The 17615-nt window shown below is 32.0% G+C and overlaps 1 pseudogene; it reads right to left on the bottom strand.

Moving 5' to 3' along the window:
- Window positions 1–14435: 14435 nt before the first annotated feature.
- Window positions 14436–16778, bottom strand: LOC114733086 (putative disease resistance protein RGA3; annotated as a pseudogene).
- Between the last annotated feature and the right edge of the window lie 837 nt (window positions 16779–17615).

Below are 17615 nucleotides of genomic sequence, written 5' to 3' on the forward strand. Positions count from 1 at the left end.
TTCTCAACATTCACTGGCTCATGTTCATCACCAATGGTCATTTCAAATGTATTCATGTATTGTGAAAGTCCAAATAAATTCTCACTCCTGCCACCATAATACCAAGTTAGGACAGCTATATTCAAACGACAGGTTTGAATAAAATAACATGTCTACATATCTAAATAACAAGTCCGCATATGGTTATTACAACTTTACTAACTAAAATAACAAGTCTACATCTACAAACAATTCCTTGCTCAATTAACAAGTCCGTATGTGGTAATTACAACTTGAGTTACTCATATAACAAGTTTCCATATAGAAACTACTGGTTAGTAAAATAACATCTACAGATCTAAATAACAAGTCCGTATATGATAATTATAACTTCAATACGTTGAATTACAAGTCTACATATGGAAATCTCTGCTTATGTCTAATAACAAGTCTGCATTTCTAACACAAGTTTACAAATGGAAATGACATGTCTACTATGTTCAATAACATGCTTGCATTTACTAATTACAATTTAGGACTGCAACACCATTAGCTTCGTTACAATATTTCTATACGAATTACCAACAATATATTAGTAAATAACAAGATTCAATTGGAAAACATAACCACTTACACGTCTGGATCATTCATTGCTCTAGGTTCCCTATCATTCCCTTTCCCTCCTACATACACATGACCACTGCTGTCATTATATCTAAACAAGTTGCTGATATCACCATCATCACAAAGATCAATCAATGTACTCTCATCAAATTTAACTTTATACTTAATCTCATATCCACCACCATCATTGCCTATCCACTATGAAATTATTCCACACAACTCGTCTACTGTTATCCATTCTTTTATACTGGTTACCCTTACACTCCCTCCAATATATTTAACTATCCCTTCACCATTTGCTTCAAAATGTCCACCAATGTGCACGTAACAGAACAACTCCTTCCCACAGCTTCTTCGGTTATTGAAATCCATTTTTCATACTAATCTGCAGCAAAAATTTACGTTTAGTCAGTATGTTAGCTTTACTAATAAATATTTACTCATTTATTCCATCGACTCAACCATTTACATACCAAATTAAAAACCAGTGACCTCCTGTCTTCCCAACATCACTTTAGGGCTTCGCAACTTCACTTTAGGGCTTCACAACTTCACTTTAGGGCTTGACGACTTCAACACCGAAAATCATGGTATCGTCATTCCTTCATTCCGCGGCAACACCTCAACGTTCACGGTCAAACTAACAGCCATTATCCAACCTATACTCTGCCAAACCACTACACTCTGACCCCTTCCCCATCGCAACTAGCACCGTGCACTACAAATGACAGATGACCGTTCAGACTACGAAAACAAAAATATCCCACCTCCAACTAACCACAACCTCCTACATTGTGATATCTTTCATCTTCAACTACACCTCCCATTCCCTCCCTTCCTCCAGCCTACTCACCCACACAGCAGAGATGAAGATGGAGAATGTGACGATGTGTAACTCTTACGGGGAACAATACAAGAAGGGTTTACTCAGTAAGTTACTCGCATTATTGCCAATGTTAGAAGATCCCAATATCACACATACTCGTTCGGCTCATCCTACTCCACCAGCTCTCCCGCCACCCATTAAAATCCTGGTCTCTGCCTTCATTAACAGTGATGATGAGTGAGGGGCATTTCAGCCATTTAACACACATTTCATAATTGCAAATTGGGACCGGGTCCTCTGGAGCAATTTCTCAAATTCAGGGTCCCTGCTTGCTATTTTATATATTGGGGGGTCTTTATTTGCAATTTTCCCTATTATTTTTATAAATTATGTTTTTTTATTTGATCGGTACTGCAGTTACGAACTCGCATGTCAATTGCTCAGTTTCCATTTAAATAAAATATATTGACTACTCCTGTGTTTTTTCTAAATTACAAAAACTTTCCCTTTATTTTGAAAATATATGTAAACCCCTCATAAAATTAAAATATATACTATATAAATCTTTTTTATATATTTGAGATTTAATTTCTATCTATTTAATCGTTAATTGACTATTAAGTTTTAACTTGTAATTTTTTTATTTTTAAGATTTTTGTTCACCAATTTTCTTTTTTTCTTTTGTTTTTTTTCCCCCAAGGGATTCGAAGGCTGAGTTAGCAGGCAAGTGGTTTGAAATTCTGCCATAGGTATGCATCTTTATTACTGGTAGCGCTGTCCAGCCCTTTCAGCCCCACAAGCATATGCCTGCACCTGTTTCCATCTGCAATGCTCATTGCTGTCTAGCCAATTCCATCTGCTTCACATTGACGCCGAAGGACCTGTTTGGGTGACCCTCAAAACCATGGTTTGGGAGGTAAAACCATGGTTTTGGTGAGATGTCATCCAAATACCATCAATTTTGGGTCAATAATCTGAAACCGTGGTTTGGGCCAAAACCATGGTTTTAGGAGAAGTGAATTCATTCTGCTTCTGGTTTAAATTGGAGAGATGATTGTACCTGTCAGAATAGATCTCAACAATAATATGACTTTAACATTTCTCAATTATTTTTTTATAAACATATTTAACCTTATATCTTATAAACATATATACACATATTAATTATTTATTAATTACATTATCTTATGTATTATTAATTATGTTGGTAAAAAATATATTATTAACAATTTTATTCCTTCAAGTTAAAATATATCATAAAATTTATCTTTTATATAATTATCATATTAATTTATGTTTTTTTTAGTAATTTGTATATATAAAAAGTACTTCTGATAACAACTATCCAAACACTCTCACTTCTCATAATCACTTTTTTATAAAATCTATTCTTCACAAAATTTATTCTTCCCAGAATCTATTCTCCTGAAGCTATTCTCCAAACCATGATTTGATTTCATCCAAACACACTCAAAAGATAAGACTAAAGACTAGGGTCCATTTCACCCCATGCCACTTTTCACTCTACCTTGGCTCCCCCCCGGGGAAAAAATATTGCTTGCCTACTTGCCATTCCAACCACATATTATAATTGTCACTTGTAATAAAAAAATACGTTAAATTTTCAGAAAGTTGCCTATCTAGGGTGTGTTTGGATTGACGTTTGGCAAAACTGACTTCTAGGCAAACTGACTTTTGTAACTGAAGTTAGAGTAAAAGTCAGTTAGTGTGTGTTTGGATAGGTGCTTTTAAAAAGTTAGTTAGAAAAGTTAAAAGTTGTTTGGATGATTAATAGAAAAGTTAGTTTAGTTGTAAAATGACTAAAAAGGACATGGATTTTATTGAATAATAATGTTTGAAATTTTATGTTTTTAATGTGATAATAGTTTTAAAAAATACATAAAATTATTATGATAAACTATAAATAGTTCATTTGTGAAATTATAAAATAAGAATATTTATCACTAAGAAAAATTTAAAAACACATTGTAGATAACTATTACAATAAATAAAGGAGGACCTCAGATTTATTTTTAAAAAAAACAGAGAATAAAACTGTGCGTTTTCATTTAGGGCAAGGGGATATCATTATCATTTCTCACGAAGCTAGAGGGAGCAGAACGGTGGAAGAATGAGAATTATTCTTCAACACCCCTTCCCATATATATGACCTCACACACATAGCCTTCCAAGGCAAAAAAAAAAAAAAAGCGCACACAGCCAAGACCCAACCTTACCGTCCTTAATCATCCATCACTCACTATCTACCAACGCATACCACAACCCCGCAGCCATCACCACCTTTTCCCTCCTTCATCATCTTCAACAGCGAGTGGCATAGCACAGGACCGAGACCATCATTCCCTTCCACCTTCACCATCACCATTCATCACCATTCTCGACCTTCTTCATCGTCTTCAACACAGAGTGGATCGAGAGAGAGAGAGAGACAGCGGGAGCAGAGCTTGAGCGAGATTGATCGCGAATCATTCACTCTCATCCCTACTGAGCACATTCATCATTGACACAGAACTAGAGGAGGCAGTAAGTATCAACCTTCAGACCTGTGAATGAATTCGGTAGAGGGGAAATGCAGGGAGAGTTAAAATTGGTAGGTCATATTCTTATGAGTAATTAATGCTCCAATAATGGTAGATCTCATTTTCAAACGTCCCAAAAGCACCACAGCCCAGCGTTGGAAACGGCCAACCCAGAAGTTGGTTGGAGAAGATAGACTACCCAAACAATGTTTTTTAGCCATTGCAGTTTGTAACCGTGGTTTCATTCATTCCAATGCACTTTTAGCGTTATAAACTGAGATCCAAACATACCCCTAGTCTATATCTCTACCTAACCACTGCTTATCATAAGCTACATGTAAATGAGTTTTTTAATCTTAAATATAAATTATTTATTAATGATCATTTTTTAACGAGAGAATCTTAAAAAAATAATTGTAAAATTTAAAATTACAAATTAGTCTTGTTTATTATATTTTAATAATAATTGATAATATTTGAAAAGTAAATGACAACATATTTTTGTAGTCATCGCTAATTTAAGATTTCAAAATTTCAAAATTTTTTTTAGGATTTTTCCCTTTTTTTTTTAGTCATATTTAATTTTCATTCAAGAAGATAAAGAAGAAAGAAATGTAAGAATAATTTGTGAAATTTGTAGGAATTACTGATTTAGGATTTCGTTATTTTAGATCCTTTTAGTGGGATTTTCTAATAAAATTTGAAGCATTGATTTTTTTTTTTAAAATCACAAAAATCCTAAAGATTAAAAAATTGCGTATAGAGACCAATTCAACAAAAAGTATTAAATTGTTATCAAAATTAATACTAATATTGTAATGAGTTTTTATTTATAATTTTTTTATTTTTAAAGTTTTTATTTACCATTTTTCTTTTTCTTTTTTTTCCTCCAAGAGAATCCAAAGCCGCGCTCAAGTCGTTTAGAATTCTGCTATCGGTGTGCATCTTTTATTACTGGTAGTGCTGTCCAACCCTTTCAGCCCCGCAGGCACATGCATGCACCTGTTTCCATCAGCTGCACTCATGATTGTCCGGCCTTCATCACGACATGATTGATGGAGTCTAGTGGAGAAATAAATTGAATGTCAAGCCAAAAAAAAAAAAAAAAGGTGCTAAATTGAATGTATTGTCTACTTCACACTGACGCCAAAGGATAAGGCCAGAGACTAGGGTTCATTTCACCGCATGCCACTTTTCACTCTACCCTGGCATTTTTTTTTTTCAATATTGCTTGCCTGCTTACCATTCCGATAACTAATTATAATTGTAACTTGTAAAAATACATTAAATTAATAAACTTTTTAACTTTATTCTTATTAAAATGGTTATTAAATTGATGTCGGCACTTCAAAGGAAACTTTGTAATTGTTGTTATTACCTTAATATCATTTTGCCCTTTACTCAAAAAAAAAAAAACCAAGAAATATGCTATTGCACAAACTTTTTTCACTATGTTGGTATTTTGTGTTTAGTGTGTTCCGTGCAACGGAAAAAGAAAAAAAGCCGGACACTAAACCAGCTAAGGTAATAATTCAAAAATCAGTGAGTCAGATAGCATCAACTCAAAATCAAACCAATCATATTAAAATAATATCATTTAATTAAAAATAACAAAATATAATAATATTAATAATCACTAATAACAAAATATAAAAAAATATAACAACGGTTTGATTGTAATAATAGCAAAGTACAACATTGAAAATTTTGATCTTTATAATTTTTTAATAATTAAAATTAATAATCCTTGATACTAAAATTATCATTAAAATTAATTCAAGTGTATAGTGACTAAAATATTAAAAATTGAATAAGCAAGCATAGGATCAATAGCAATATAGTTATTCAAACCAATTCATCACTGATTCATACCAATTTCCTTTGGTTTGCCTCAATTTGTTACCGGTTCAACTTCCAACCGATCCAATATTTAAATCAGACCAAATCACTGACCGATTTATTAATTTTTAGGTTGAGTCTACTAGTTCGGTTTTTTTTTTTTAACTATAATTCTGTGTATTGTGTTCTGTGCATCATGCCCCAACTGGTCTGGTCTTTGTCTTCTAGTTTCTTAGTCCAATTTGAATTTTTTTATGCAATCATTTCATCTTTTAATAATATTAATGGTTTTTAAACCAAAATACGATAAACAGTAAAACTATATACTAATATGCTACACTTTTAAAATTATTTACTAATATGCTGTATTTAAAATCGTTCTTGGCATGAACGATTTCAGAAGTCGTTCTTGGCTTGAACGATTTTTGAAATCATTCTCTACCAATTTTACACGACTTGTCTGATCTCTGCTGCCTTTCCCGTTCGCTGCCCTCTACTGCCACAAAATGCCAACGTTTTGCCTCAATATGGAGAGATTAGGCGAGTGAATTGAATGGATAGAAGAAGCAAAGTTCGCAAGAGAGGGAAAAAAAAAAAGCAACCTGGATTGTTTTTTTTCACTAGTGGATGTTTAACGCCATTAGCAAATAAATAAAAAAATTATTCAACACTTACTAATTTTATTTTATTCAGCTCACTATATTTAATAAAAATTAAGGATTGAATATAAACTACTACCTCTAGTCTTTAGTATAAGATACAGTTAACTAATTTAGAACGATTAAATAAGTTACTAAATTATTTTAAAGTATTTATATTTATCATTTTTATCCAAACTAATTTGTCCCATTTATAAATTGATATATAATTTAATGATTCACATAAGTATTAGAAAGATCATGTAACATATATATTATAATGAGGTAATTTAGTAACTTTTTTAATCTCTCCAAATTAACCAATTAATTAACTAGATTTTATATTAAGGACTAAAAAATAATATATTTTTATGGTTTACGTTTTAATTTATGAATTTTATATTAATGAGCAAAGGACGAGAGAGAGAGAGAGAGAGAATAGCTGGCCTGGATTTTTTTCTCCACTGGTGGGTGTTCAATATCATTAGGAAGTAAATAAAAATTATTTAATACTTACTAATTTTATTTCATTAAAATTCTTAAATTTTATTTCTTCTACTTGTTTCTTTTACACCATACAGAACCTAAAAATTGAGTGTATTTAATTCTCATGAATTAGATAACAAATATTGAATGATGAGAATTTTCTTATAAATTAAAACGTACCATAAAAATATATTATTTTCTGGTCCTTAATATAAAATCCAGTTGATTAATTAGCTAATTTGGAGAGATTAAAAAAGTTACTACATTACCTCATTATAATATATATGTTACATGATCTCTCTAATACTTATGTGAATCACTAAATTATATATCAATTTATAAGTAGGACAAATTAGTTTGGATAAAAATGATAAATATAAATACTTTAAAATAATTTAGTAACTTATTTAATTCTCTAAATTAGTTAACTGTGTTTTATACTAAAGACTAGAGGTAATAGTTTATATTCAATCCTTAATTTTATTAAATATAGTGAGTTGAATAAAATAAAATTAATAAGTGTTGAATAATTTTTTATTTATTTGCTAATGGTGTTAAACATCCACTGGTGGAAAAAAACAATCCAGGTTGCTTTTTTTTCCCCTTCTCTTGCGAACTTTACTTCTTCTGATCCATTCAATTCACTCGTCTAATCTCTCCATATTGAGGCAAAACGTTGGCATTTTGTGGAAGTGGAGGGCAACAAACAGGAAAGGTAGCGGAGATCAGACAAGTCGTGCAAAGTTGGCAGAGAGAGAAAGTGAAATCGTTCTTGGCATGAACAATTTCAAAAATCGTTACCCCAAGAACGACTTCTGTATAATTTAAAAGTTGTTCTTGTCAAAAATAATTTTAAGTGCAGTATATTGATAAATATTTTTAAAAGTGCAGCATATTAGTATATAGTTTTACTGTTTATCGTATTTTGGTAAAAAAATCTAATATTAATTTTTATATTAAAAGAATAGTATTTTTTGAGAAAATAAACATTAAAAATCCATTGATTCTAAAAATTGCCGATGTCCTTTTGGCTTGGTCACATGAAAATGGCATCTTTCTCTTCTACCACTTTTCCTCCTTTTTTAATATTCAAAGCACCAGGCTAGCTTTGGAACTGGGGAAAGCAATGCATACTTGTCAAGACGTGGACCATTTAAATTAATTTTGTATGATCAAAGTCTAGTTTAAATTCATTTTATATTTTAAACTAATTTGTATTTAATAAATATAAGGTTTTTTAAATAATAATTTATAATTGTCATTTCTAAAAAAATTGTAATTGAAGTCATTTTGTATTAAAAATTTTGAATTTAAACCATCCAACAAAATTTTAGATGGTAAAAATGTAATTTTGCATCAACATGGACATTTGTGACTATGAAATAATATATGTACATAGAGAGAGGAAAAAAAAGGGGTGTTTAGATTAAGAAGGTGTTTGGATAGAAACCAAACCATGATTTTAAAAGTATTTTTACAATATATGAAATAAATATGTGGAGTAGTTTGTTTCGTTTTGTGAAAAAGTATTTTTGAGAAGCACTTTGGCTATTTCTAAACACCCCCTAAATATTTGTGTCTATGTTACAATTACAAGGAAACACGCGTGGGGGACACGTAACTAGACTGCAACATGAGTTGCCGGAAAACCAGAAAGTTCGACCGGACAAGCTTTCCCCTTCAGCTTACGCCTGTTGGCTGGTTTGACTCTTCCAACACACTTCTTGGGCCCATACTAAAAAGCCCAACAATTGTAGTTTAAATATGAGGCGCCCCAATTTAATTTTTCCAAATTTTTTTATAAATATAAGTTGGGAAAATTGAGGATAAGTCCGTTGTTAAGAATTTAATTAACAAATGGTATCTAAAAACTTTATACAACTCAACTTTCATTGTCTGTAACGTAACTTCCTTTATGTGCAATCCATCTTTCCTTATGTAATGTGCAACTCAACGTCCTTTTGTACAACTGAATTTTCTTTGTATACAGGTCATCTTCTCTATATGCAAATTAGTCGCTTATGTGTAAATAATGTTTTGTACAAATCATCTTCTCTTTATACAATTTAATTTTTATTGTGTATAGCTTATCTTTAGTTATATAATCCATTATCTTAGAAATCATTTGCCAATTAAAATTCTAATAAAGGATTTATACCCAATTTTCTCATATGGGTTTTACTTTTCACATAATATTGATGATTATTATGTCTGATATATAATCACATATAAGTTGTTCTTCTTGAAATATATAATTGCAACCTTTAAAATGGCCGCTAAAAAAGTTCCACCTCCTTGAAGTCTAATTCAATTCGATCTGGATTAAGTCAATGACATATTTGAAAACCAAGTGATGTTATATAAAAGAGAGAGAACATTCAAAAATCCATTAAATTTACGCCAATATCTTTTCATTTGGTGTGAATTGGAAAGCACAGCTGGCACTGTTGTGTAGCTCCCTTAAGAAAGTCCTAGCCTGCTTGGTGTTGATGACGTTTTGGGTTAGTAAGTTTTTGGTTCCAAGAAATACAAACACATAGCATTTCTTCCTAATATTTCTCATGAAACCGAAATAAATATCACTTTTATTATCAAACCGTAGTGATATATAATTTAGAACATGATGACACATGTAGGTTATGGAAACAACAGATCAAGTTGGCAGGGTTTCAGTTTCACCTCCCTTTGACAAGCCTTATAAAGAAATGGCTCTCCATTGTGAGGCCCTCCTCAGATCATAAAGATGGGTCATTCTCAGATTGTTGTAGTTGTCATAGGAGCAAGTCCTCATTAGCTTCTTTTCTTCACCTCAAAATGACACCAAGCATTTCAGGCAGAGTGGCTGATTGGTTGGTGTTTTTGTGGCAGCCTTCAACAATCAGATTGTATAATGAATCATAATCCTTCTTCAGTGATTTGCTTTCAGTAAGGAGGTGTATCTTTTATTCACTTCCTTGCTCTTTATGCTGAGCTGGTTATATATGTGCATAGGTTATCCCAACTCCCCAACCATGTTGGGTGTGCACGTCTTTTTCTTGTCACTCACCATTTGAAAGTGAGAATTTTGTAAAGATAATTCTTTTTAGAATGAAATTATAATTTTAGAGAATTTTTGAGATGCACTCATGATTAGAACAATAATATGATGCTGAGCTTAGTCTTCCCATGAATGAGTGTTCAATCAATATTAAGAATTGTAATTCGGCTCTGCTTCCTTCACCGTCACTCTGGAAGTGAAGTCAAAGCAAAGCAGTGAGGGAGGCTATTGAATTAATTAGAAGTGATGCCAAAGCAGAGCCTTCATGGCTCACTTATCCTTCTTGACATGTCTTTTAGATGCTTCCATCATTCAACAAAGTTAAAGACAAATTGTTTTCTCTACTTATAGTAAAGGTTTGACGTGATGACGCTATCAATTAACGAGAAAAGAATAAAATGTTTCTCAAGCATGCTTTAAGAAATGGTTTCACACAAAATGTGTTTGTGTGTGTGAGTGTCCTCTATTTTCTATCTCAAGTTACTGATATTTATGAATTTCATCTGTTGGTGATTTTTTTTTTAATAATTTCAGTCGAATACAAAATGCCTAAATTATAATAACCTTTCTAAAGGGACTTTTTTTTTTTTTAAAGTGAACTAAAGGGAATGTTATTGGTAAAGTTAATATAGTTCCCATTTTCTTTGACCGTGAAGACAGATAGTTGATTGATTACTTGTAAAACAGCATAATTTAATCACAAGAAAAAAATTGGTTATATTAATTAGAACGACAACAAAGTTAAAGACAAATTCTTTTCTCCACCTGTAATAAAATATTGACGTCTGAAGTTATGATTTAGAGAAGGAAAAAAGAATACAAAAATTCTCAAGTATGTTTTAAGAAATAGCTTCATGCATGGAAGTAACGTGTATCATTTTCAATTTTAGTTGCTTCATTAGCTTGATTCAGTTACTACCATTTATGAATTTTTGACAAGTTTAATTTAGTCCAACAAAAAATGTCAAAATTACAGCAACATTATATATATATTGATGATGGTAAGCACAGTAGACTAATGCTAAAAGGACAATGTTTGGCTGAAAATCATAACATGATTTTAAAAATAATTTTACAATATATAAAGCAAGCATATAAGAGATATTTTATCTTGATCTATATGAAAATACTTTTTAAATTTTTTTTTTTTTTTTTGTAAATCCCAACACCCGTAGAACCAATAACGGGAAATTACTGATACTGAGAAAGGAAAGAACAAGGGAGATGTTTATATTTCTCAGTGAAAATTGGAGACGAAAGCATGCTTGACTTGTGCGATAGGAAATGACGTCAATTCGTATACTTGTCTTGCTAAAAGACAATAATGACCTCTTCATTCTGGGTCATGAATATATTATACTATTTCCCATCCTTAACATAAAACTTACTAGGTTAATTTAGAAAAATTAGATAAGTTACTAAATTACTTAATTATCACATATATTACATGATCTCTTTAAAATATTTATATATTTTAAATATTTTGATAAAAAAAGTGCATGAATAACTTCGTATTTGAAGAGAATTCCATAACTTATTAATTCCTCCAAATTAAAAAATTAAAAAATTTTCTTTTATGCGGAGCTTAAACAGACAATAGAGAAGAGAAAGAGATAAGCATCCTTAATTGAATAATCCATGATGTAGCAGCGCTTTTTTTTTTCATTATTTATATTATTTTAAAAATAAAATATTTAGCCTTCCTCCCTTAAATTCAAAAGCAGGCGGAAATAGAGTTAACTTGATTAGGCAAAATTACAAAAAAAAAAAAAAACTGTTATAATAGAAAAATTACAAGTAGGGACCCGTTCTAATATTGTTATGGGTTTTGATAATAATAATAATATAAGTTTTAACAACAATTTTTGTGAAGGGGTCCTTATATATAATTTTTTAATTCTGATTATCTTTTTTTTACGATTTTCCTAATTTTTATACAAGTTAAACTGCTGAAAAGGCAAAAGAATAATAATAATAATAATAATAATAATAATAAACAAAAAAGAATAAGTAAAAGAAAATACTACGCAAGTGACAGGACACTCGAAGAAAAACGGGTTTTTTTTTTGGGTTGTCTTTATGGAATAACAAAGAAGTCAAGAAAGGAATACATGTTGCTTCTGCCATTTTCAATAGGACAACTTCTTTTCTCCGACTGAGATAAATTCTTGAAGGGAAGATTAATTTGTCTGAGGAAAAAAAAGGAAGAATTACAAAGAAAAATAATTACTAAAAAATTTCAATAGCAACTTAAGCAGCCTGTAATGACAAGTTTCAAAATAAAAAATGATAACTTTCAAACAAAGAATTTCAAAGGCAGATTGTGCGAACTATGAGAGTCAAATCATGAATTTTCCCTTTCTTTATTACATTCTTTTTTATTGTAACAAATAATAAAGTACCTCAAAGAAGTGGAGATAATAAGACACCAATTCTTTATTCCAAGAGAACATTTGGAATGCGAACAATTTTGAAACCCCTGCTTGCAGTGATACGTATACCAGACTCTTCGTGGACTCTTGATGTGATGCCAAAACAGAGCACTTATGAGTTTAAGCTTCCTTAATAATAATGTGACACTGTTTATAGATTAAGGAAAAGACGCCAATTCAGAGCATTATCAGAATAGTTCAATTAGTCTCTGTACTTATGAAGTGAGATTTGCTATCATGAATCAAAATAATTGCAACCATCAATTTGAAGCTACACTAATGATGTTAGATTCCTTATACGTCCACTTTGAATACCTTAAAAATTGCTCCATTAACAAAAATAGTTATATCATCATCATCATGGATTCTTATGTCTTTATCAAGAAATGTTCTTCTCTGTTTTGTGGAGTTTTTGATGGAGATAACTTCTGCACAAGTTAATAATAAAAGTGCAATAATACTCCTGAGATTAAAAATAAAAAAATAAAAAAAGATCAGCTGAAGGGTATTCTTTTCTTGTTTCAATTAAGAACAAGGGTAAACAGAACGACCCAACATGCTCAAAGATTTTACAGAAAGAGAAAACTTGGGTACAATATTTACAGATATCTGCTGCCAAATTCTTCTGTACGTAAATTCATCTTTTTTTGGGCCAAAAAAATCAATTTTATTAATATCACAAAACGTAAATTCATCCTTGAAAGCCAAAGAATAATACAGGTTTCTCGTACTAGTAGATTTTCTTCAAGTTCCTATATGTCCACGGATCATTGCCGAAGCAACCTCATTGGTTTGCCATTATGGTTTTAAAACTTCTTGTTACTCATTAGAATTTCTAGCAAATTACTTAAGAACTCAGTACTAAAGAGGGAAAATGGTTTTGGTGCACAAGACCTCTCAAAGGAATCTCTGAGATATAATTAAGGCAAACCCATATCCATATGCACAGGAAAACTTGCAGTCAAAGGATTCTGTTTGGTTTTCCTCTCTGGAAACTGGAAGTTATCAAATTTAAGTTAAACGTCGTAATTGTCATTTTATTTTTGGTACATTGAAAAATTATCGTTATATGATTAATGATTTAAGAAGACTTTCACAAATATATATATATATATTTATATATAGAGTCTTGTCGTGAAGTCTTCACGAGGGCATCAGAATATTTGGTGCTTCTATCAATCCCACAATTAATGAGTGTGTATTATTCTCTTTCAATATAGTCACTATATATAATTTATGAATTTTTGACATATTCAACATAAAATGCCAAGATAGCAGGAGATGTTATAGAAAAATAATAAATTAGTCCGTTATTTGTATGTATAATAACATAATTCAATGAGGGCAAAACAAAACATATTTTTTTTTTTTTGGGTGGAGAAAGAAAACAAAATAATTTAATCACAAGGAAAAATTTAGTTTTGTCCTTTTAAAACCAGTAATAGATAGATAGATGCTCAAATAATTCACAATTTCAATAATATTCATTCATTTCGAAACACAAGGAAACATTAAACATAATTAATTGTAGCATAAAGTCTTTTTAAAAGAATTCAAACTGCAACTTTGAAGATCCTATAATGCACAAGAAAATTCCAATTGACTTAGATATAGTAGACATAAAATTTGGACTTTATCAACAATAATATACAAAGAACTGGCGTCCAACAAGAAGAACTTGCAGCAGCAGCAGCAACATCTTTTCTTGAACACAACAAGCACATGAGGAGTACTGCAAGACAAGGGGAAAAAAGAAGGCAAAAGCCAAACAAGAAAAGGAAAGAGTTGAAGTGTTTGAGTTTTCATCTTACAACTGTAATTTGAGGATAGAAATTGATACATTTGAATGAGCGTTTATTAATTGTTCCTACCCCCAGCACTTGGAATTTGTGACCTGAATATCATTGAAATGAAGTTTATGGTGAGTGGTCGTGAACCAACTATCCATGAATGAATAGAAGAATGGAGCTAATTAAAGGTAAATATATACCTGGATTTTGTTGAAATGGATGACAAGGAAACCGAGTATTACATTCACCAAATATAAGCATTTGGTATGTGAGCACGTGCTGGCCAATCCAAACCCTCTAAACGCTGTCCATATCTTTTGGTTAAAGCAGTGCAACCATAAATGGAAAGATGTTGCACTGATGTGAGACTCTTTATTGAGTCTGGAAGTAAATCCAAAGCAGAGCAGTATAAGAAGGCTAGCTTTTGCAATGATGTGAGCCTTCCAATGGACTCCGGAAGTGATATCAAAGCAGAACATTCTTTGATGTATAGCTTTTGCAGTGATGTGAGACTTCCAATGGTTTCCGGAAGTGATGCCAAAGAAGCACATTTAATGAGGTATAGCGTTTGTAAAGATGTGAGACTTCCCAAATCACATGGCAAACATATCAATCGGCCACAATCACTCAGTTCAAGATGTTTAAGTCTTGCCAGTCTCTTGATATCTCTAGGGAGTTCTATTAAATTTGCAAACCTGTTAAGTCTTAGGAACAGCAGGTTATGCAACTTGGTAATTCCTTGCGAGAGCTTCTCATATCTAGTATTCCCACCTAAAGCAAGATATCTCAAATGCTTCAAGCCTCCTAGACTCTTTGGAATTTCCAATTGTTGATTGTTGAGATCTAATACACGCAAGTTCTTTGGAAGTGATGTTGTAGACTCGTAAATTGGATTAAAAACTCTTGACAGAGATTGACTTGGGATAAATTCGCATTGTCCTTCTAGCGACAGTAGTGTTCTCATTTTTTCTGTTTTGACATTGCCAGATGGAAACTTCCAGGCACTGTCAAAATGACTTGACAAATGATGAATTCCATGAATAAATTTCTCTTCTTCTATTTGCTCACTTGTGACAATGTAACACTCATTTTTAGTGATTGACTTTGCTAGATCATGTATGAGATCATGCATCTTGCACCACAATATTTCATCAAAAGTGTAATCTCTCTGAACATCTTGAAACAAGCACCTTGACAATAACTGCTCGAAGTACTCATTACCAATATTTTCCAAGCACCTATTTTTATCTAAGGGTTGAATAAACCCCTCAGCTATCCACAACTGAATCAGTGTTTCTCTCTTAATCTTATAACCTTTTGGAAACACAGAGCAAAATGCAAAGCATTTTTTCAAATGGGAGGGAACATGATCATAACTAAGTTTAAGGATAGAAAAGATCTTATTATCCTTAGAATCTATAGTTGCAAGTTCATTATCCCGAAAATGTGACCACTCACTCACTCCCAACTTTTTTGTGAACAAGAGGCTACCAGTAGTTCTTATTGCAAGCGGAACTCCAGCACATTTTCTCACAAATTTCCTTTCCAATCCTGACCAACTCTTGATTACCAGGTTCTTTCCCATCCAGAAAAGCCACTCTACAAAATAGCTCCCAAGACTTTTCAACATCCAAATCATTCACGTTAAAAGGTATAAGTGGGCCCATTATTTGTACCACTTTCTCACTACGCGTGGTCACAATGATCATGCTTCCCTTTTTTCCTCCCCTCAATAGGCTTTCCAATTCATGCCATTTCTCACGATGCTCATTCCAGACATCGTCTAAAACAAGCAAAAAACGTTTCCCCTCAATCATTTCCCTTAAACCCTGTGCCACTTGGTCCATCACACCATATTCCTTTCTAATGATGTTTTGAGCTATTCTCTTAACATTAAATTCACCCGATTCATCAGACACACAAACCCACTTCTTTAGATCAAAATGCTTTTTGAGCTCCTTATCATTATAGACTTGTTGAGCAAGTGTAGTCTTCCCCAATCCACCAATCCCAACTATGGCTACTACTGAAACATTACTTTTCACATCAGGAGGGTTTAAAAGGATGCCAACAAGTTGCATCCTTTCATTGTCTCTTCCTACAACATCTTCGTCCCTCACAAATGAGTGGGTTTGCCTCCAATCATAAGACTCAATGGAAGCATTGGAAGATGTTTCACTTAAACACAAGTTGTTCTTCTCATTGAAAATGCGATCAAGTTTCTTCCTAATGGCCTAATTTGACAACCCATTTGAGCATCACAAACAATTCGATTGTTTTTGGAGAAGAATATGCGTACCTCCTTCACCCTCTTGTCTTTGGTCATCACTTCCCTTGCAAGCTCATCAGCTGAGTAGGAATCCAACAAGTCTTCTGCATCAAGCAGGACATCTTCTAGCTTCTCTAACCAATCATTGATTAGATGACTCTTCGTGGCCTTTCTCTCCGCATCAAGGAGAAGGGCTTTGATTGCAGTCACCATGCTCTTCATGCTCTCCAAATCATCTTGGAAGTTGCAAATGAGATCAAGCTCTTTAGAAGCGAAAGACCCCAGTAGCCCAATGACTCTATCAGCAATGGCTTCCATTGATTAATTCAATGGCAAATTTGATTGATGGGTTTGTATGAGGAGAGTAATATGGATAATTGTTGGGTGATATGTCACAATGTACATCCCAGACTGAAGCGCATACACACAAACACATATATATAGAGCCTTGTTTTGGATGTTTCTCTTGAGAGTAAAAGAATATTTGATGCTTCTGTCATCCAACAAAGTTAAGGACCAAGTTCTTTTCTCTACCATGCAAGGCTACTAGTTAGAGAGAAATAAATAAAGTGATTCTCATATATGCTTTAAGAAATAGCTTCAAACAAGTAACCTCTACGTGGGTGTTTTTATTTCGATCAAGTTACCAAGATTTATGAACTTCTAACAATTTTAATCAATACACCAGAAAATGCCAAAATTACAAATAACATTTCTAATGGGAATGTTATTGGAAAGCAAACAGTTAATGATTACTTGCATTTTAAAACAACTTTATTTACAAAAATAAAAAAATAAAAAAATTAGTTCTATAAAACCAGCAATGGGATTAGGTAGAAAGAAAAGAACCAACAAAGAGATGCTTCATATTTCTCAAAGTAAAAAGTGGAGAAAAATACATGCTTATCTTATTCGAGGAAATTGCATAAATTCTGATACTTGCCTTGCTCACGCAAGTTTCAATCATTCTAATGGTAGAAAAATGGTTCAAAAACAAAATAATAGATGTTCTTGGAAAGCTATATACTCCTCCGGTCCTTAATAGAAGACTCATTTAACTAATTTGATTAGATTAAGGAAGTTAGGTAAGTTAGTTAATTATAAGAAAAGTGACATATTTTTCCTAAAACACCATAATCATCTTTCTTAATATTT

This window comes from Neltuma alba, unplaced genomic scaffold, assembly GCF_004799145.2.
Source record: "Neltuma alba isolate B1F8T4 unplaced genomic scaffold, ASM479914v2 tig00012964_pilon, whole genome shotgun sequence".
Classification (NCBI taxonomy): Eukaryota; Viridiplantae; Streptophyta; class Magnoliopsida; order Fabales; family Fabaceae; genus Neltuma; species Neltuma alba.